This window comes from Xenopus laevis, chromosome 2S (assembly GCF_017654675.1).
Source record: "Xenopus laevis strain J_2021 chromosome 2S, Xenopus_laevis_v10.1, whole genome shotgun sequence".
Classification (NCBI taxonomy): Eukaryota; Metazoa; Chordata; class Amphibia; order Anura; family Pipidae; genus Xenopus; species Xenopus laevis.
This window is the reverse complement of record NC_054374.1, coordinates 135,607,488-135,629,990: the sequence shown is the minus strand read 5'-3', so window position 1 is coordinate 135,629,990 and position 22,503 is coordinate 135,607,488. Positions and strand designations below refer to the sequence as shown.

Genomic DNA, 22,503 nt, shown 5'->3' with positions numbered 1-22,503 from the left:
CTTGGGTGCGCATGCGTAAAATCGTGCTCTGGTGCGCATGCACGAAAGTGCACTTGAGCGTGCATGCATGAAAGTGCGTGCGCACATGTGCAGAAGCGCATTATTACAAAAAAATATTTGTGGCAGTCGGGGAGAGACGGGACCGGACAATGGGGTAGGCGTCAGAGCAGGTACATGCCTGACACCCCCCCAGCTTTGCGCCCTTGGCACGTGCCTACTCTGCCTACCCCTAGTTCCCGGCCCTGGTATTTAAGTTGAAGATGTAGCTTTAATCGCCCAATCAATTCACAACTCTGTTTTTAGTCAAGCTGGATTGAGCAGCTGTAGATGGCAGAAAAGGAAACAAGACACTCACATCATCAGTAATGACATGTGCTTGTTGGAAACATGACAGGAGCAACTTATTGCTACATTCCATGGGTTGCAAGTCACCTTATTCTGGCTGCATGGAACAGGTGACAAGCCAAGTTCTATTGGCACACAAAGCAAAAGCTGAGGCTGACATTTACTTGTACCTTGCTCCTCCCCAAAGATTTTTCTCTACATTTAATCATGAGTGGAAAGCTGCCCAGTCACTACTATTTTTAACCATAAAGAGGTAGTTCACCTTAAGATTTTAGTTTGAAATAGAGAGCCCTGTTGCAGTTATTTACATGCATACTGCAACTTTCGGGCTTGGAATTTCAATGGTTTAACTTTCCTAGCAAACTGGTAGCAGTTTGGAAGATCAGTAGGAGGGGGGCTGAAAAAAATGATATGCCATTGAAAGTAAGAATAATGCTAAAATAAAAATATGCACAATTGGTCTGTTTTATGGTTGCTGCAGGCTAAAAGGAAGCTGCATTGTCAGTTGGAAATAGGCAGAATAAGAATGGTAGGAACTGAAAAATGTTAAAATTAAATAATGAAGACTAATTGAAAAAGTTGCTTTAAATGGGTCCATCTATAATACATTAAAATAAATATAAAACTGAATATCCCATTCAGTGTTGTTATCTCAAGGTTAAAGATAAAGTGATCAGGAGAACCCTCTGTTATAAGTACAACATCTCTGGATATATGTTTGAGAATACAGTGGAGGGTCTTCAGGGGCTGAGGCAGGGTCGGACTTGGGGGTCTGGGGCCCACTGGAGTTGCCACGGACTTTGGGGTCTGGGGCCCACTGGAGTTGCCACCTCAGGGGCCCACACAACCCCCTCATCAACAGTGTTGCATTGTTAGTGTTCCTTTAAACAAGGTATAAGTATAAGTAAAGAGGTTTAGTGAGAGTGTGTGTGTGTGAAGGGGTGGGAAATGTGTGTATGTTTTTGGATGTTTCATTTACGCATTTGGAGCTGTTGGCTCTGGGTTGGTAGATTATGGTTTCTGGCCCTCAGGGGATTCCATGAGTGGTGAGGTCACCACAGCTGCACAAAATTAAACCTCTGAAAACAGCTGGATGAGCTAAAGCCACAGCTCAACCACCAGGACCGATACGTGCCCTGTTTTTCTCTTCCACTCCGTTTGTTTTCCATTTTATTCCATGCTTCCTAGTGACTGATTTCTTTTTTTGAGGAGTGAAATAACATTCTTAGTTGCCACGTGCCAGAATGACAAAGCCCTTAATCCAAATTGCTGTAAAGAGAGCGAGCTGATTTCAGGCCAATTATCACTGCTAAGTGACTAATACTGAGCAGGGGAGGATTTGCAGAACCGCGTAGATTCCCGTAATGCAGTGACTGAACCATGAGTTATTAAACATTATCTGTAATTCTAATCAGAGTCAATACATTTTTAGCCTTGAGCACCCAAAACAGGCTTGAAGGCTGGAATACAAAATTCTCACAGTTGATCTGTTGGTTTTCTTTGTTTTGTTACCATTGGCTGGAATGAGTTGCTATTGAAAGAAGTATTGGTCTGTCCTTTATTATATTCTTCACTTGCTAGCTTGACTACAAACCAATGTATGAGGTTCAAAGCACAGTGGACACAAGACAGTTCTGCCCTTTCTGCCACCATTTCGGCAGGTGGTAAGTACAGGGCCAGGGTTGCCAACTTTCCAATTTTGACCTGGACAGCCTGGGTTTTGGAAGGGTTGCCTGGTCAAGCAGGATTCAACTAGACTAACACAGAGATTGGCTGATCGCTAGTGATGGGCGAATATATTCTGCGGCGCAAATTTGCAGCGAATTCCTGCCGACGACAAATAAATTTGCGAAATCGCCACGGAAATTCGTCGGCGCCACAAAAATATGGATGCCAGCATCTGTTTTTTTGGATGCCAGCGCAATTTCGCCATAAACAGACTCAGGCGTCCAAAAAACCGGACGCCGGCATCAAAAACGGAAGCCGGCATCAAAAACGAGACTCCGGCGCTGTTTCGTGAGTTTTTCGCCACATCATAGCCCATCCCCATGATGTCTGCAGTCTGCTTTGTGACATCACCGGCCCACTTCCTGCCCAGACCACAAAAAGTGGCAACCCTATACAGGACACTGCATCCAGCAGCACTCCCTCATAAATACATTGCTGCTAAACATAGACAATAATGTATTCGTGGAGGTGGTTGCGTAGGTTAGATAGTATTTCATGATGCAAAACTTGGATAAAATTCCCATTTAAATCAAGTCGCAAATATTGAAAAATGAATCTGTAGATGAATGCATTGATTCATAAAATGATCTCTAATCTTTCAACTCTTGCAAATGGTGTGGCATGGTAACTCTGATTACACTGGATGGTAATATGAGTTATATTCTCTCAGCAGTTTTGAGCACTGCAAACATGCAGGGTGAAGGTCCACCTGCCATTTTAATCCAATCAGTGAAGATCCCCTTCCACTGATGGCGCTGCAAGTAGCTCTCTCTACATTCATGGCCCTACTCACTGCTTCTTCTGTAGGTGGAGTCTTTCTCCAATTGTGTCACCATAATAAAAGGCAAGGTATTGGCTTTAAGAAAAGTGTAATGTAATCAGTCATGCAAACATTTCTGGCCCCAAAATGCTGCTGAGTTTTTGGAAAGATGATTGTCTCCAAGAGTGCCATAAATGAAACTATGGTACAAGACTTTTCAATAATATTTTCCCAGATTACAGTTAAAGAGCCAATCACAAACTACACTGTATTCCATTTTCCATACTTCCTGGTGAGTGCATCTATACAAGCACATGCTATCCAGTCAATAGCTCCCTTACTTGCATAATATACAGAATAGGGACCGCCATCCTGGACCTCTTTTTGGTGACTGCATTGGATCATCTGTTCAAAGCTGCCAAAAAACAGACATTCATCTCCCTTTTATGTATTTTAGAAATACTGAATGTATGCAAACAGATGCTATTACTGCAGTGCAGTTGACAGCATCCAATAAATTCATTTTTAACTGCACCTGGGCAAGGTAGCATTTATTCTAGTAATTGAGACCATAAATGTACATCACATTAGTACAGGTATAGTACCACAGGCAAATAGGCACAGGCTATGCATGCTTATAGAAATCACTGAACTCCAAGTTAATGATTTTCAAATATTTATTTATTTTCTTAAGATGTGTTGGAACTGATTTTGACATGCTGTATGGGCAACTGATTCGAATGTACTCACAACTCGAATGGGAAGTTATTTAAGAAAAAACTTGAACGTCTAACATTCAATCGAATACGAAAGATCCAAAAATTAGAATAAAATTCAAACTGAATTAGAATCGAGTTTTCCTCTAAAAAAACCTTGAATGTCAGGAAGGTGATTAATATCTTGAAATGGTTCAACTGACCTCTTGCATTGACTTGTAAATGAACTCGGCAGGTTTAAGGTGGAGAATATTCGAATTGGAACTGTTTCCAGGGACGAGGTGTGATTAATCTCACATTAATCTCACAGATTTAGCCCACTGTTTATAAATGAGCCCCATATTTGGGTACAGACAAGCATTGTCTTTTGACAATGAACTGGACAGGGTGCCCTAAAGGATTTGATATAAGCATGAACATGCAAAGTATATTGGTGAAAAAGGAGTAACAAACTGTTAATTTATAAAATATGTTGTTTTACCAATTTAGTTTTATTAAGCTAGTCCAGGTTTTTGAGCTGCAGTGAGTTTTTCCTGTGCAATGGTCAGCTGAGTATGACTAAGTGCCAGTTATGGTAAAATAGAAATATGAAACCCAGTAGTGGATTTATAGGGGCTCAGTACTCCATTTGACACTGGTGTAATGGTACTTATCTACAAATATTTCCTGCATTAGTTATCATATGACACTTGACAGAGAGGGTTAGCATGAAACATGATGTGGTACTTTAAATAGAGACTGTTAAAAAGACTGCAGACCACTGACCAGTGTAAACTTTTTGGATTAGCTTCTCTTAAGAATAAAACACTCTATATGGAAAATATATTCAGACACCTCTTCTAAAATTGCATGTCCTCAGCTGGAACTCTCACTGTCGATTTCAAAATGCTCTTTGAAAGTAACTTCAGCTGAAGAACTATTCATTGGGAGCATGGCTTTTTTTAATATCTCCAAAGTGATGAATTGAGCTTCACCATGACCTGACAGACACATGTAGGTTTGGTAGATGCCAGAAGAACACAGCTGACTTGAATACATAATTGAGACCACCAAGGAATAATACTTTGGGACAGTTTATAATGTTCTAATTCTTTAGTAAAAGCACACCTTGACTCAGTGTGCAATGACATTCTTGACATTCTTCCTAATTGCATGTTGCAAATGCTTCAAGTGGCTGATTATTATTAAAAATGTCCAAGGAAGCAAAAAAAATGCAAAAGAGATTCTCTAATGTCCTAGACATGAGTCCACCCTAAAACAAATGTGGCATGCCCCTCAAATAGATGATAAAATGTTAAAACAAAAGATTTTAACAGGTACAACTTTTAAAGACAATCCCACTTTAATATATGAAAAAAACGCAGGCATTTTTTTTTTAATTTTTATGATTTTTCGGCATACAGGATATGATGTCACTGACATAAGATTGAGGAAGATGTAGCTTCATCTGATTAGTTCGCCAGGTCTAAGCTGGTGAAGGAAACTCTGATGAAAGGGGTAACGTAATGGAAAATTCACACTAGTGAATTTGCGGAGTAAGGATCGTTCGCCTGAGCGAAAATTCGCTTGGCGGAAGGGTGCGAAACTTCGCTAGAGATGAACTCTTTCACTCGATAATTATCCTCTACACCTGTTAGTAAATTTGCAATCTCCCTGCGGATGTTATTTCTGGTTTTCGACGGCTGCTTCACCCTTCGTTAATCTGCCCCATGTGTTCCCAACCTCAATTCCGCTATGTTATTTTAGAACAAAAACAATGTTCCAACATCTAAAGGAAAACTTTCGCAAAAGAGTAAAGGCCTTTTTAGGAGGATCAACTTCATATTAATATGAATTGAATAATTAATATGAAATGAATTGATTTCAGAATGAATAAGAAAGGTCCCTTTGGCTTTACAATGTCATTTGAATCCTCTTCTCAACGCTGTGCACATATCAGGACACCATATCTATTCTTCTCCTATTTCACAATCCCTATACTCTGTTGACAGGAAGCCCCATTTGTTATTTTTCCTGTTTATTTTTGCTTTTTGTGTTTCAATTTCCTTGTTGTGTTATAGTTTCCTTTTTGTATTGTAATCTAGGCAACAATATATTTTCTTGTACAAGAGAGATTTGTATGGCAGTTTCCCTGTTTCTTCTCTCTCTGCACTACAATTTCCGTTTGAATAAAAGCTCTGCAGTATAATTACAGTATAATTTCCAAGTGACATGCCAAATACATGGTCCCTTTTTCCTGTAAATACAAAATATTATGATCTGGGTTACAGTGTCCCTGTGGAGTTCCAGCTCTGTGATATATTATGTCTTTAATGCACATGCAGGCTTCGTTGTATGAGGTACGAGTTATTGAACCTATAAACTAAATGGTTTCTAAAGCATTTTAGAAAGCATTTACGAGGCAGCTATCTGCAATTTTTCATTGATAAACCAAACTGACAAACCTACATTGGGGGGGGGGGGTCATTTATAAACACTGGGTAAAACTGGACCTGGGCAGTAAACCATAGGAACCAAGCAGATGTTTGTTTTTATTGTATTTCTTGCAGGTGGCTGCAAAAAAAAAGCTAATCAAAAAAAAATAAAAATAAAAGAGAGTGTTTGCTATAGGTTAAAATTGCCCTGTGAATTTATGTCTGTATTGAGTTGAATTGGATTTTCTGTTCTGTGTTTATACCACTTATAGCTAAGGTTTTGCATTCACTTATAATATATTTATACTTTACGATAGATGGATACATTATTCTCTATTCATACAGTATTCTACTACTTCCCAGCTAAACGTTCACAAACACAGGCTAATGCTGAGCCATAAATTTAAAAAAAAACCTGAAATTCAGTTTTGTCAAAATACATAAAAAATATGCAAAAGTCAGCAAAAAACTGTAAATTATTTATGCACCCTTCTAGTTTAAGCATATATATATATATATATGTATATTTTCTTTGTATAGCGCTCGCTCCTTGGGGCAAATTCACTAAAGCACGAAGCAGCTAACGCTAGCACAAATTCGCCAGCGTGATGTCATTTCGTTACTTTGCCGATTTACTAACGGGTGCTGGCGTAAATTCGCTAGCAAAGTGGACCTACTCTAGCGCTACTCCGCACCCTTAGGCCAGACGAAGTTGCGCTATGGCGAAGGGACGTAACTACGATAATTCACTAACTTGCGCATTTTCCTGAACGTTACCACCTCAGACCAGGTGAAGTGCAATAGAGTAGATAGGGATTGCTTCAAAAAAACGCTGGCGTCTTTTACTTTTTTAAGGGGGATAGCTGAAAAAGATCGGAAATATTTTTGGGGTACCCTCCTTCCCCCCTACATTTCCTAACATATGGCACCTAAACTATACAGTGGGCACATGTATAGGGCAAAATAACAACTCTATTTTATCTTATGAAGCTTTCCCAGGCTTGTGTAGTGTAATGTATTTGCTGCTACATATACGTCCATTGTACTTTAACTTGGCGCCATATGCAAATTAGGTATCGCTAGCATAACTTCGCTTTGCTTGACAAATTAACGGTAGCGCAACTTCGCTACCTTTCGCCTCCCTAAGCGCAACTTCCGATTATAGTGAATTAGCGGCACCCTAGCGAAACTTTGCCTGGCAAAGTGCGGTGAAGGAGACGCTAGCGTATCTTCAGCGCTTAGTGAATTTTCCCCCTTGAGAGAAAAGCACTCTACAGCAGAACAATAAATTAGTAGAAGAACAAACAGGGGGTCATTGCAGTAGTAAATAAGTACAAATATACAACACACATAAATATAAAGCACAGTTCCAGTACAGATAAAGTCTTTAGTGGGACATGTTATAAAATTCGCAAAAAAGCAAAACTTTGAGAATAAAAATTCACCTGTCGCAATGTAATATTCTTCATTAGGCTTTTATTGCATTGCGAATCTTAATTGCACATTGTAAACCTTTAACGCCTGCTCTGCAGTTTCATTAAAAATTTTCTCACAAAAAATGGTTTGCGATTGTGAAAATTTATTACATATACTGCGCATCATTATCTTACTGTCGTGTGAGGGGCAAAGTGTTCGCAAAGGCATCATTTTTCACTTTGCGAACATTTATTCACATTGCGAAATGAATTGAGAATGATTTTTGCACTTGCAACCAATATTAGATTCCCCATTAGTGTCAAGAAAACAAAAGGATTGAGTTTCCTGCCCTGCAGAGCTTACAGTCTAAATGGAGGGGTAACTTACAGACCCCTGTGTTAAGTGCTGTAGGTAACAGTGGGTTATAGTGTGTGTGTTTATATATATAAAATATAACTTAATTATAGTTAAAGCAGAGAATAGAAAGGAAAATAAGTAATGTTACAGGTATGGGACCCAAAATGCTCAGGACCTCTGGATTTCCATGTAACAGATCTTTCTATGATATGGATCGTCATACATCATGTCTTCTAGGAAATCATGTAAACATTAAATAAACCCAATTGGCTGGTTTTGCCTCTAATAAGGATTAATTATATCTTAGTTGGGATCAAGTACAAGGTACAGTTTTATTATTACAGAGAAAAAAAGGGATCATTTTCAAAAATGTGGATTATCTGATTATAATGGAGTCTATGGGAGATGGCCATAATTCAGAGCTTTCTGGTTAATGGTTTTCGGATAATGGATCCCATACCTGTAATAGAGTGTACTTATCCAGCATTAATACAGAAAGTATAATTAATAGATATGAGAAGTGTAAATAGAGGGAATGCAGAGGTCTTAGGAATGGGAGACCCCATAAGCATGAAGAATCTGGCCTTTCTCCAGAGAGAAATAAAATGAAAAACTGCCATATGGAAGGGCCCATGTGTGAGGTATAACAATATGGGCAGGACAATTTTAAAATAAAATCTATTAATTTACATTCCAGCACAAAAAGCCACATTTTGGCACTCAATGACTTTCTAGTTTCTAGGGACCTGTTTATCCTAGCAACCAGGCAGCAGTTTGGTAGATAAATAGAGGAGGGCCTGAAAAATAAAGAAAACAATAAAAATAAAACAGAGGTCTTAATTTATCTATTGTTAGGCTGCTGACCCCCTGCCCCCCATAAATCAGAAAGAATTATAAGTTGCAGGCTAGAAAAAAGATGAAAAGGATTGCTATTAATTAAAAAAACACACAAATTAAATCATAAATACAAATTGAAAAGTAGCTTACAATAGTTGCATCTATAATATTTAAAGGTTACCTAAAATGTGTTTTAAGATGTTTTTGGCTTCTTTCTGGACACATAATGCTCATATTTCATTTTTTGCCTTGAACTCATTCAAAATAATAAGTTGTTACTGAAATCAATCAAACAGTGAGGAAACCAGTTTGTTTACTTCTACCAATCATGTACTATTTGTAATAAGAAACAAAAGCCATGAGAAATTATCCTGAAAAAAACCCAAAACACTGGCCACTTGGACAATTTCAGCAGCAATGTATTTATATGTATACGCTGCCTTTGTTTATACAGCTATCAGAAAAGATAGATTGTGTATTTACACACATGGGAAAAGCACTTAGTCTCCAATCAGCAGGTATTTTAATACTTCCATATGAAAACTACTTCTCTGCCTGTAGAGCAGAGTCACCAAAAATGCTCAGTATGGATTCTAAATGGCTGCACTTATACACTGCTTTAGCTTATTTCCCATGTCCCAGTTACCCATGCCAGCTGAGACATGGACTTTTGGATTTTCCATGGTCAGTTGGACAATTTTTAAGGTTAAAATATACCCCATGTATAGACAGGAATGGATATTCATTTATTTTCTTGCATTTAAACATCTATTAAAGGGGCATACATGCTGTATTATGTGTATGGTTTTATACTCCCTTTTTATTTTTGCCATATCGTCTGTCTGGCCCGAGGCATTCTCCATAATCTAAAGCAGTTCTGAAGTCTAAAGGTGGCCATACATCCGAAGATACGCTCATTTGGCTAGATCTCCAGGCTCATTAGGCTAGGGCCATATTGGGCTGAACTGATCATATGGAGCAATGACCAAATCAAAATGGGTACCGCAGGGCTCTGTACTAGGTCCCTTGCTTTTCAACTTGTTTATTAATGGAGGTGGGCATTGAAAGTACTGTTTCTATTTTTGCAGATGATACTAAATTGTGCAGAACTATAGGTTCCATGCAGGATGCTGCCACTTTGCAGAGTGATTTGTCTAAATTGGAAAACTGGGCAGCAAACTGGAAAATGAGGTTCAATGTTGATAAATGCAAGGTTATGCACTTTGGCAAAAATAATATAAATGCAAGTTATAGACTAAATGGCAGTGTGTTGGGAGTTTCCTTAAATGAAAAGGATCTAGGGGTCTTTGTAGATAACACGTTTCTAATTCTGGGCAGTGTCATTCTGTGGCTACTAAAGCAAATAAAGTTCTGTCTTGCATAAAAAAGGCCATTAACTCAAGGGATGAAAACATAATAATGCCTCTTTATAGGTGTAGCACACCCTTGAGTGTACTTTTGCTGTGTTTTGAGGCTGTGTGTGACCAGGCTAACACTGCTATTAGTGTGCCCCCGACCCCCAGTGTACCTGGGCAACTCCCTGCAACTCCCGGTACCTGGTGTGGATAAATGCAGCAGTAGATTCAGCCAGACAAGTCCTTTGCAGTAAATTATAACTGGTTTATTAACAGAGCACCGGCAAGATCATAGGTTACAGTACTTTGATGTTCACTGGCAGTTATAGAGTAACCTCCAACAACAATATTCCCTCCAGGGGGGTAGAAGATGCAACAGACGCAGTAGAAATCAATATAGATCAGTAACAATAGACTTGGGAAATAGTTACCACTCTCACTGGCACTATCCTTTATGGTTGAACACTAAGGCATGGGTTTCTCAGCCTGGGGTCTTGTATCTTGGCACAGGACTTGATCCTCACCTCACCCACTGTATTCAGCCTGGGGTCTTGGGTCTTGGTATCCTATCTGGTCCTCAACTAACCCACTGTAGTCCCTTCACTAGTGGTTCAAATACCACGGGGTCCTAACCCCATTATTTCTCCTCGTTGGAGCCACGTCTGCTCTATAGCTACCCTGGGCTAACTTTCACTCCTAGAGCGACTATTACTGTAGTACTATCCCTATCTCACGCTTCACTAACTTTTCCGGCAGACCTGGACCTGTAGTACCTCACACTGAGGCAAAGTCCCAGGACAGACCCAGACCACATGGTGCTAAACCCTTTTATATTATCAAACAGTGCCGTCTAGTGGACAATCCCCAGGTACTAGTGTGGACCCCACCAGGGACATAGCTGCCTAACTTAACTAAAGAACCCCTAGGTGTCCAAATCCTAAAGGGAAACTGCCTGAGTATTTTACCCCAAATCTCAGGGTCTCTACATAGGTCCCTGGTGAGGCCTCATCTGGAGTATGCAGTGCAGTTTTGGACTCCAGGCCTTAAGTGGGATATAAATGAGCTGGAGAGAGTGCAGAGACTAAGTGCAACTAAATTGGTTAGAGGGACGGAAGACTTAAATTATGAGGGGAGACTGTCAAGTTTGGGGTTGTTTTCTCTGGAAAAAAGGCGCTTGCGTGGGGACATGATTACACTTTACAAGTACATTAGAGGACATTATAGACAAATAGCAGGGGACCTTTTTACCCATAAAGTGGATCACCGTACCAGAGGCCACCCCTTCAGACTAGAAGAAAAGAACTTTCATTTGAAGCAACTTAGAGGGTTCTTCACAGTCAGGACAGTGAGGTTGTGGAATGCACTGCCGGGTGATGTTGTGATGCTGATTCAGTTAATGCCTTTAAGAATGGCTTGGATGATTTTTTGGACAGACATAATATCAAAGGCTATTGTGATACTAAGCTCTATAGTTAGTATAGGTATGGGTATATAGAATTTAATTAAAAGTAGGGAGGGGTGTGTGTATGGATGCTGGGTTTTCATTTGGAGGGGTTGAACTTGATGGACTTTGTCTTTTTTCAACCCAATTTAACTATGTAACTATGTAACCTATGCTAGCTTTCAAGAGAAGAACTTTCCCAATACATATGTGGACAATTTTCTACCAGATATCTGTTGGAGAGGAAGATGGGAATGACACATACACAGGCCGATACACGGACAACTTGGTCTGAAGGTGCTGAATTGACAGCTGTAACCTGCCCCTGCATGGCAGCTTTAAAGTGACAGCCCTGCCTGTCCAATATTTGGCAGAAAATTGAGCAGGTTAAAAATCAAGCCCCATTGGCTTGTTGATGCAGTCCTTGTTCTGATGTTCTGCATTTGCCATTGTTGTGATCCAACCATTTGACCCTCAAGCCAAACAATCAAATCGCAATGATGGCAAATGTAAGATCACCCACATTAAGTTGGGCTTATTGGGGAGAGATCTGCTCACTTGCCAACCTTGCCAAACAAGCAGATATTTTATGGCCATCTTAAAAAAGCTTTGTTCAGGTAAGCTTTAAGACAGCTCCAGTTCATCTGTATACATATATAGAGCTATAATAGGGTTTGTGCAGCTAAATACAGTAGAGCAAGGTTTACACTTGACTCTAACACACAGGAACGGGCCTTCTCCAGGTAAAAGGTAAGAAAGGGAGGTGTAGTAGAACTGCAACTTATGTAAACTACTGTGCATAAAAATAAAATAAGTATGAATCAGGGAGAAGACCTGACTATCTCTTCAAACTACAGCTACTCCCTACTATTAATCCTTGTTGGATTCTATCTAAAGCTGACAATCTCACTTTCCTAGAAAGTGCTATTAAATTGAATAATCTATCACTGATTAAAGCCTCATTCACGGGGTCCCTGTTTACTGACTTTCACTTGAGAGCGAATTCCTCTATGGCAGCACAGTTTTACTGGGGCCTTGTTGATCCCGGGCTCCCTGGAACACATCTAGCTGGACCAGCAACCAAAGAGAAAGGACCACCCTAACCAAACACTATATTAAAGTGTGGCAGGAACTGTAGGCCAATGATAGAAGTATGTAAATAAAAAAATGAATACATTAACTTTTCACCCAATAACATGGAGAATAAGAAAGTGTAGGGATTTAAAGCCATAGGGGCTAACTGATCAATGGGTCCCTACATAGGCATACTTTTTATACCCAGAATGCTGCCATGCCCTTGTGCTATATTTGCTTGTATATTTAAGCTTACAAGGAACTCCATCTACATTGTGGTGACTGAGCTAAGCACTGAACCTTGCCAAGCCCCACAATATATTGATAATAATAAAGAAGGACAAGAAATGTGAATTCTAGCTTTGAGAAATAGCTTACAGAAATAAAATAAACTAAGGCACAAAGTGTATCCTAGAGGAAATCTATGGCCCCTTGCAGTGTTACTCGCTGTTCCCAGTACCATCTGGTTCCCATTTAAATTCATTATACACTGGTTGACATATGAATGGCAAACTGGATGATCCCTTTTTTTTAATGCAACAGGACTTTTAGCTGGACTTCGGTGTTTCCACGCTGTACTACAAAACTCTGTTTGTATTATAACATTACATTAATTGAATAAATCACACTTACAAAAAAAAGTCCTTTTTGCAAAACAATTCAGTTACCTATTATATATTGTATAAACAAATTGGAGGATAAGCTTTAGGTCACAGATGTCTGGATAATCATCCCCTTGTCAAAGGATATAAATGGTGTAACGTCCCATTATATGTTTTCAAGACTATATATATCCATGTTAAAGTTGTGTTTACTTTATTTATATTATGATATTCATACAACTAAAGCTGGGATATTATCTGAAACAACGTGTGCTCTAGTATCTGTAAACTGTAACGCCCAACATCCACTACTTACTCTTGGCCAGCTGACAATGCTGGGGGTTGTAGTTCCCAACATCTGGTTAGACACCCCTCCTCCAGATTGTAATCTTAATCAAACACATTTCATTTTTACCATTTTCTACTTGCAATTCGCAGTTTGACCCTGCTGTATGTTGCATTAAGGAGCTCAGCCCATGAAAAGAGAATCTCTTCCTGGTAAAAGTCATTGCCTGGAAACCTTTCAGAGAAACTGGTGTGTCGACGGTAAGACTTAACAGTAAGATGTGGCTCGCAGGCTGCACAAGTCAGAAGTAACTGCTTGACTTAAGTTGGCCATAGATGCAAAGATATAATCCTAAGAATCGGATTTTCAGACCAGGTGTGGATTGTCCTGACATTTTCCATACAATGGCGATTGGTCATTTAGTCAATCAGACAGGTTAAAAGATTTCTGTCAGCTAATGATAATTTCTCTGCATGTATTGCCGATCTGACTATATCAATAGAATTTTCTGGCATACCTTTCCTATAATGGTTCTCCTTACTACTTTATTTGATCTGAATGGCAAAGCCCTGTATATTTCAAATGGAAATTACCCACTTTTTTTTTTTTTTTTTGCTCAGTCAAATAGTAGTGTTGCCAGGGACTGTTCACAGCTAATTTTGTTTAGTAAAAGGTACCAAAATAATAATGTGCCCCTTAAACTCTTATAGAATCCACATGGCTGTGCCCAGATATGTCTTTGTCTAACTGGTTGTGCCCTAAGAGGAATCCTAGAAACCCAAAGGTGCTGCCTGTGTTGGTGGTCCTGCATTCATAGTTGGAGGTAGGTGGGGCATAAGGTTGTCACCTGGAATGTCCACTTGAAAGTTATTCAGTTGTGCAAACTAAGGAGCACCAGAAAGATCAAGGTTTTAGGGAACCCTGTATGCCCAACAGCACCACGCTCTGCACGTTGCTCTGAAACAGAGTTCAGCCTGCTCAGATCACTGCTCTCAGGGCTCATTTGATTTGTGTTTGGGGCAATGGTAAACAAAGCCATTAATGTAGAGCTCATAACATTTGTCTCAACCCAGGGTCTATATCAGCTGGATCTAATATTGGCAGGTTTAGGGCAAGAAAAAGAAAATATCCTTAATGAAACTGCAAATTACATAATTATTTATATAATAGTTGTTTCGCATTTTCATCCATGCCTTTGACCTTCTGACTGTTATTAACTAATTAGCTCAAGTTGTAACTATGACCTCCTGCCATTACATGGATGGGGTTTCTCCCACTTTTTATCCTGAAAGTTAAGTTGCAATTATATTTTGAAATGTCTAGACATATACAGTATAAGTACATAATCGGACCTCTGGGTGGCTTTGTCTGTAACATTACCAGCTCTGTAATCACACTTTCAGTATGGCTGTCCTTTCCTTTGATTGCAAGCCAATCATTATCACTAAGTCACTTTGAAACAGGCTGGTGCTTGGGAAGCGGTTGTGTCTGTGGCATTCCCATGCAAAGCTTCCTTTCCTGTAGGCAAGACATTTGAATAGTGATTTTTTTTTGTCCCAGGGACTACAGGAACCGTAGACGCATGGGTCATGGTCCTTTGTTTCCTATTTTAATAAGAATGAGTTTTCTAAGTGTTTTTATTACTGTCCCTTCCTAACAGACATAAACTCGGAGCTTCCTCAGCAATAGTGAATCAGATGCTCAAGATCTGCTAAACATGTTAATGGCATAGTAGTACAGTATTCTGCATAACTCCTTTATTGCCAGTGGGAACAAAGTAGCAGCTGATGTGTGCAAGCAGGAGACTGCAATTCTTCACATGCTTTCAGCAAGAACTGTTTTCAGGGGGTTTCAGACAGGGTCTTCATCCCAGCTGTCTTGACATAGTGGGGTCAAACAGAGCAGCAGTTGTATGTGTGAAGAGTAGAGTACAGTAGACTACTCATTCTCAGCCTGAAACGCCTCAGGCCTGTTAGTTTGACATCAGTCAGGTGAAGGTGTAATAAGGGATAAGATACTGAAATACATTTTTAAAATTAAAATACAGGTATGAGACCTATTATCCAAAATGCTCTTGGGTTCTCCTGAAAACAGATCTTTCCGTAATCTGGATCTTTTTACCTACCATAAGTCTACTATAAAATCATGTAAAAATTAAATAAGCCCAATAGGCTGGTTTTGCTTTCAATAAAGGATTCATTATATCTTAGTTTGGTTCAATTACAAACTACTGTTTTATTGTTACAGAGAAAAAGGAAATCACTTTTTATTGGATTTTTTTAATCACTTTGGATTATTTGGATAAAATGGAGTCTACGGGAGACAGCCTTTCTGTAATACTGAGCTTTCTGGATAATGGGGTTCCAGAAAACAAATCCCATACCTGTACTATAAAAATTAATAAATAGGCCTCCCCGACTCTGTGCCATCATACATGCAATAGATCTTGCCAGGCAAATTGTGTTAATTTAATTCCAGCAAAGTAAAATAAAAAATGAACTGAATACATGGCAACAACATTTACAAAGGATGCAATTATATTCAAATGCAAACATATGCAAATACAAATTCTACATGTGCTGCTGCCCATTTTGTGAATCATAACCCAACTGTGTTTGACCTTAGAGCATATAATCTCAACCAATATCTATGAATCTTGTTTCTTACAATTGCCATTGACCAATAGTACAGCAGAAAACAATTCACAGTCCACAATGGGCAGAATGCTTGTGTGGTTCCTAATGGCATAATTGGTCCTGCAGTGCACAGAGCATACACTTTGCCTGGCAACAAATGAATAATTGGTAATTGCCAATTTACATTTGCTATGAACACTAACATTCCAGCACACTCATTTCTAACCAGCGCCGATCTATAGACTGTTTAATCCAATGATCAGCACAACACTGCCATGAATTCTGGCACGGCTGCTGGACCTTTTATTTTGTAAGTTACTCAACTAAGACAGGATAAGAAAGACGCAGAATATGTTTGATTAAGTTTAATCAGTTTAGTTCTGTCTTCTTAAAATCTGTCTACCACCAGCCCTGTGAGTTCTCCTACTACACACACAGTTTGTCAGATGTCAGACTCTATTTCATGACGTAGGAGCACTCAAATGCAGCTTCACAATTCAGATTGCAGCAACAATTTAAGCACTGATCAACCACGCCAATAGAAAGTTGTATTGAGAACCATTTTGTTCATTACTTAACTAAAATCACCATTAAACAACGCTTTGCCTCATTAACTGTGATAATTCGACCCGTTCTGTTATTCTTACTGATGTTTTTGCAGCTGCTCTCTTCCAGTTAAGTATAGGAACTCGTGCTAATGACTGCAATGTTATGCTGGTGAGATTTAGGTGCTAGGCACTTCATTTACTAGTGCTGCTCATTTGCCCATTAGGCCTATAAAAGAATAATTGACAACCACAAGCTCAGATGTAAACCTATAATTTATGTTCTTCATTCAAGTCGTTTAACTCCATTGTGACATCCACTCCCCATTGTATGCACAGTCATTTTTAAAAAGTCTATAAACTTCAAAACATATCATGAAAAGATTTCTCATGGGATCAAAACCCCTCCATGCAGGCAATTTATGTAATTGGCCAGCTAGATTAATAACTGAGTTTCCTAGAAAGCAGATGCAGGTTAAAGAGATGAAGAAAAAAAAAAGGAAGACATAAAAAAAAAAAAAAAATCAAGATTTGCTTTCCAGGAAGACAAATTCCTGGTAGAAAGGCACTTAGTTATAGGAATCTGAACTAAATTAACCTTTTCACTCACAAGAGCATACCAGTACCACTGAGCAGCCTGTCAGAAAAGAAATAGACTATGTACAATTTATGTGCATCCTTCGAAACAGCATTCTGGATTTTATTAATTGTGAGTGGGGCGAGATTTAGCCTCTTGGCTGTTGTACAAGATTTTTTTGGCATGGAGAGAAACACAACAATAAGAACTGGGACGGATCTAGAAGGAAGACTGGACTCGTTGCACTTAAGACACTGAACCATGGACGAGACATGCTACAGGACATGAAGAGAATGCAAGGGATAGACTCACCGGTGCTGTGCTTACGCATGCAGCTCCTACAGTTGGGCAACCATTGCAAGAGGATGTTGGTCTGACAGGCAGTCTCTTTGAAACATCACAAGATCCTCTATGCAGTCGGAGAGAGTGAGAGTATCAAGCAGAACAGAGAGAGTGAGAGAGAGGAAGAAAGGGGAGGGAGGCTTGGGAGGGACCATTTCAGGAGGGATCTATGGCTGTGTTGAATTGACAATAGAAGGAAATGCTTTACTTGACCTTAACCCTTTGCCTGCAGAGATCAACTAAGATGTTCACATGAAAAATAAAAGACTAAGGAAAGGCTGCAAAACAGTTTAAGAAAAGTGATTACAATAGAATATTTTTCATACTGCACAAATAAGTGTATAAGATGCTTACATATAAACCTCTGCATGGATAACAGCAATATGCTTCAGTTGAGTGTCAGAAAAAAAAATAATATATATATTTTTTTCAAAATGTGAACAAAAAACCCCCAATAAAACTAACTTTTGGCATTTGGCAGTGGTTTTGCACAGGTAAAAATAGAATCAGGCTATGTATTTGGTTGTTATGTAAGTGGATGAAAACAGAGCTTGCCACAATTTGCCAGCAGAAAGTTTGATAGCTCAGTATTTATTTGTATCTGATATTTAGGGGGCATATTTATGGGGAGTGAAATGGATTGCCTTTAGCCAAGAACAGAGGAAAACAAATGGCACTTAATTATCCACTTAATTATGTGATCAGCTACACAGATAGCACTATAAGAACACACACCTTACTGCTGCCTGTGAGCATTTCTCTTTGTATCCCAACGAATAGGAAATGACTAGTGATGGATGAATTTATTCATCAGGCATGGATTTGCGGCCAAATTCCGCATTTCGCCACCTGCTACAAAAATTTGCCTGTGAAAAAATTCTCTGAGACCAAAAAGTCGCCCGTGTAAAAATTCTCAAAATAATTTTGACGCCCATTGACTTTAATTCATTTTGACAAAAAATCATGCATGTAAAAATTGTCACTCGTGTAAAAATTGTTGCACGTCAAAATAATTCTGATTTCACTTCAATGTGTTTCACAAATTTTTCCGCTGTTGCGCAAATTGTTTCCTAGTTTCGCAAAATTTCCGGCGAAACAAAACGGGACAGATTCACCCAACAGTAGAAATGACCCACAGCAATTCCTAATGCTTTGGTGCTGCTCCATTTCCTCGGGAAAAGTATTTTTATAAGTATGTATAATGCAAATGGTGATTACAGGACATGAACAACAAAACACCGTGGCTGGGAGCATTCAGGGAAAAACTTTAGGAGGAAAATTGTTAGAGGAAAGAGCATTAGAAATATAAAATCATGAAGAACCATAGCCTGTATATTGCATAGAGTAAGGGACTAGTAGTTGCCATAACTGGCATTTTAAAATATGTTGAATACATTGCATTTCACCTAGAAATAGTTAAATCCACATAGAAAAATGTAGACTTTACAGAAGATGAATCCGTACTGCTTATCCTTAACAGACAAAAGTTCTTGGAAAACCCAGTGTCATGGACAGACCATGTGAGTTCCATGTTATTCCCGGAATTTTACTAAGCCCTATTGCCATCATTGTACATTTTACTTACTCATTTGTGTTTTATACTGTATTAGACTAAGGGTAGACAATATCATAGGATTGCCAGGAATGTATAGGGTGTGCTCTGCCCAAAGGGTAAAATATACAATTGTATATTTTATTAAAACACTAATGACCAGCTTTAAAGATAATCAAACCAAGCAATAGTCTTTGGGCAGTATTTGCAGCCTACCAGTGCCATCAGGAGCCATTCAGTAAGATTTGTAATTGTGCTCGTTTATCTCCTCAATGAGCTTAATAATGTCATAACATGGCCGTCATTAGAAGTAACAGTGCTTGTTAACATCAATATAGTAATAAATAGATAATAGCTGTATATTACTGCTGTTAAATCCCCCAGGGAGCACTAATTCTACCACTGGCAGAAGTTATTGTCAGGGAGCAAACACAGCTACAGAGGTTCCTTTTTAACATCCTTCACTAATAGATTTTACCCCCACACACACTGGGGCAATTAAGGTTACTGGTATCATGTACATTTGGTCCTGCTAGCTGTGACATAAATAAAGGAACAAATGAAGAGGATAGGCGCAGATGCCACCAATGATATTTTTGGAGCAGGATATGACAACATAATGACATAAAAGGGGTTATTTATCAAAATCCAAAATGTTCTCACTATTTTCTGAAAACCACTCAGATCAAATCCGAGCGGAATTTTCTCCCTATTTATTAATACATTTTCATGAAAATTTGTTGTGCAGGAAAAGACTTGATCAAATCTGTATTGTACGTTTTGTTCGGATTTGTTGCCGAAAACCTGCAACTTTTTGGATCTGACACTCTAAACCTGCAACTTTTTCAGATTTGACGGCCGAAACCACAAAATATTCAGATTATTGTACGAACCCCAGAGCAGATCAGGATATTTTTAAAATGTCAACAGGACATCTGCCTTCTACATGAACTCGGCAGGTCTGAGATGGAGTACTTTTTTTATTCAGACTTTTAACACCATCAGAATTTAATAAATCTCGAAAAATGTAAGGTTTTTTTCTACAAAAAAATGTTTTCCCTTTAAAAATTTTACTTCCATAAATAACCCCCTAAATATGCACAATTGTGCTTGTCTTAATGTATTAGCCACAATTCTGTCAAACAGATTACTACTTCTTGGCTGCACTGACACTGGAATTGAGAAAAAAAGAAATAAAGACCATAATAAATCCCTGTGCCGATTCTAGTTTCCTGCCATTTCAGTTGTTGTTCCTATAGCACAGTTGTAGCAGTAGGTGTAGAATGTGGATTTGATATACTTGCATAAACCATTGCAAAAAGAAGGCCAACAAGCAATGTACTGTCACATGTGAAAGATCTGTATTATGGTGAAAGGATGTCTGCAGGTGTCATAGTCATTTTAAACATAAAACAAAAATAAATAAATAACAGCAACAACAATCAGATACCACAAGAACATCTGCATCAACACTCGGAAACAGAAACCGTTCTAGAGAAACCATAATGACCAAGTGATGGAATAAGTGATATAATTAGGTAAATGAAATGGCCAAACAGGACACCTATGAGCCCACCCTTCCCTCCTGCTCCACAATATAATGTTAAAACCCTTGTTAGCACCACAAATGTCTCATAAACAAAACCCACTCTACTCTATATGGAACACTGTCGGATGTTACTTCACAAAAATCGACGCCAGTGCATTTGGGGGATTATTTATCAAAATCTGAATTTATCTCAATATTTTCTGGAAAAAAACTCCACATGGGTTTTTTTTGCCGTATTTATTAATGTACTTTCCCAAAAATTTTGTTTGCGGGGGGAAAATAAACAAATTTTTCCACCTGAAAAATCGGATTTTTTCAGATATTTGCTCGAAAACCCTGAAATCTTTAGATTATTGCACGAAACCCAGTACAGATCAAAAAATCTTTTTAACTTCTCCCATTGACACAAATGTAACCTCGGCAGGTCTGAGTTTTTCAATCCTCGAGGTATACTAAATCCCGAAAAATTTGTGGGTTTTTTTCCACTAAAAATTTGGATTTTATACAAAAAAAAAACACGAATTGTTCAGGTTTTTGGCATTCGGAGTGCATTTGAGGTGGGAGAAAAAACTGCCCATTGGCTTAAATGGCCATTTTTTTTTCTTGGTTTCGTGTAGAAACCTGGCGAAAAATTTTGCTCGTTACTACTCAATCTTTAGAACCATGTGATTTAAGGGTTCCACTAAGCCTTATTATCACCCTTAATTTTTTCAACCTAATTCTCCCAAGGTTTGCACAAGGCTCCCTTTTTGATCCCGCATGTCATGTGACTCCATGCCATCTTCTCTGATCAAAAAATCCCCTTTTTATTTTTTTCCTTGTTCTATTTATTTTAAAACTCAGTGCATGTAAGTCGCAGGCTGCTATCATCGGATTCTTTAATATAAGAATTAATTAACATACACAAATTATTATGAGAAAATTCTGTGCTCCACTTGCAAGCCATGTTATTAAGACACACCTCCCCACTGTTGTTCAAGTTTTGAAACTGGACAGGATGATGTAGTTGAATACCACTTTCAAAATCTGGGATTTCTTTCACTTGCAAACTCTTATAATAATGTTCATATTCTCCTTCCCTTCTTCTTTCATATTCCCTCCTCACATATTAATCTTTTTCAACTGTACATGCCGTATTTTTATACTTGTATAGCACCCTTGGCAAATCAAAGCCTATTTTAAGCACAGTACAGGAATGTTATAATAATCAGTGTACTGACAGACTAGACAGGAAAAACAAGGTTATACAGAGGGGCAAGCAAATACAACCTGTATTTTTGGTATCGAGACTATCCTATCATAAGTTTATAGTGTATATAGAGATGGGTGCCAGAGACTGGTATGGGAAGAAAGTGACTCCAAGTTGCAATATATGACTTTACAAAAGCAATAATGAATATATTATTTATAAACAATAATGATATTATGAAAATATAGCATCACAGATACAGTCAGTAGTACAAATAACATAGTATTTTCAACCCAGATATTTACTGTATGATAGTGATGTGCGGGCTGCCCGATACCCACGGGACCCGACCTTGCACTCCTCTTCACGGGTGGTGGGCACTGCCGGCTTCCGGCTTCTTCTTTTATTGACGCTGCGCCTGCTCGCCCTGCCCTTTTTGTGACATCATCAGCATGGCTGGTCGGCATGGGTCTATAAAAGGAAGCTGGCGTGGGTGGAGGGAGTGTATCTTACCCCCCAACGACTTGCCAAGATCTACCTGGGTACTCCAGACACCTGCTACAAATGTGGGGAGGAAGTTGGAACTCTCTTCCATGTGTTTTGGGAATGCCCTTTTATGCAACGCTATTGGGATAAAGTACTAGATTTTATTCAAACTAGGTTTGACTTACCGAATATTCACTCCCCAGAGCTATGTTTAATGGGCCACACTGAACCACTTACCTTCCCCCAAAAATAGAGATTATTTTATTTGAAATTGTTGTATTATGCTAAGAAAGCCA

At 38.8% G+C, this 22,503-nt stretch overlaps 1 protein-coding gene across 1 annotated transcript in view; it reads right to left on the bottom strand.

The window, feature by feature from the left end:
* Positions 1 to 17,532, bottom strand: part of hdac7.S (histone deacetylase 7 S homeolog) — a 204,007-nt gene extending 186,475 nt beyond the window's left edge. Inside the window, exon 1 of the mRNA XM_018250116.2 lies at positions 17,402 to 17,532. The gene's annotated coding sequence lies outside the window, so the exon portion shown is untranslated. The remainder of the gene's footprint in view (positions 1 to 17,401) is intronic.
* Between the last annotated feature and the right edge of the window lie 4,971 nt (positions 17,533 to 22,503).